The sequence below is a fragment of the Cicer arietinum genome, chromosome 2, assembly GCF_000331145.2.
Source record: "Cicer arietinum cultivar CDC Frontier isolate Library 1 chromosome 2, Cicar.CDCFrontier_v2.0, whole genome shotgun sequence".
NCBI classification, from domain to species: domain Eukaryota; kingdom Viridiplantae; phylum Streptophyta; class Magnoliopsida; order Fabales; family Fabaceae; genus Cicer; species Cicer arietinum.
Window position 1 is genome coordinate 10,429,311 of NC_021161.2, and position 1,190 is coordinate 10,430,500.

The following is a 1,190-nucleotide window of genomic DNA, read 5'->3' on the forward strand; positions in this document are numbered from 1 at the left end:
TAATTGTGAATTTTTTTTACTTTAAATCGGATATATTAGAATTTTAATAATTTACAAACATTCAAACTATTATTAATATTAATTGAGTAATCATAATCATTAATATTTTGATTTCTAAACCGAAATCTAAAATTTATAACAATTCAGTTACAAACTATTAAATTGTTAAACAATTACAAGTATACATCAAATACAAATAATTGTAAATGAATTACTTTAATTTCATATCAATTAAAACTATAAAACAACAAATTAAATATAATTAGTTTCAGTAAAATAAAACTAACCAAAATTCAAAGAGAAATGACTTTGTCCATCATTTCTAAATATTTATATATTATATATATTTACCAATATTCAAAGTAAAAAATCAAATACAAATATTATTTTTTTCTCTCACTATCATTTTAATAATCGATCTTTGTGGTAATTTTGATTTTTTTTAACTTTAAATCGGATATATTATAATTTTAATTTACAAACATTATTTCTTAAATTAATATTAATTGAGTAATCATAATCATTAACATTTTGGTTTCAAAATTGAAATTTAAAATTTATAAAAATTCGGTTGCAAAATATTAATTGTCAAACAATTATAAGTATACATCAAATACAAATAATTGCAAATGAATTACTTTAATTTCATCTATTATATATATTTACCAATATTCAAAGTAAAAAGTCAAATAAAAATATTTAAATATATATAATAGATGAAATTAAAGTAATTCATTTGCAATTATTTGTATTTGATGTATACTTATAATTGTTTGACAGTTAATAGTTTGTAACCAAAATGTTAATGATTATGATTCATTTGCCAATATTAATAATAGTTTGAATGTTTGTAAATTAAAATTCTAATAAATCCGAATTAAAATTCTAATAAATCCGAATTAAAATAAAAAATTCACAATTACCACAAAGATCGATTTAACATTTGAAATTTTTTTGCAATACATTCAGATTTGTGTTCTGAAATTTAAAATGATCTAATTTACTCAATTCAATTCAATGTCAGACATCTTTTAAACATGCTTAAAATTATTTGAGTCAAACTTTTTCAATTGCAATTTGTAAGCTACTCAACATATACTACATTGAAGTAAAACTAAGAATATGAGACACACAAAGCAAAGTGACACTTAAAAACAACTAAAGAAGGAAAAGAGTTTAGAAGAGAGATG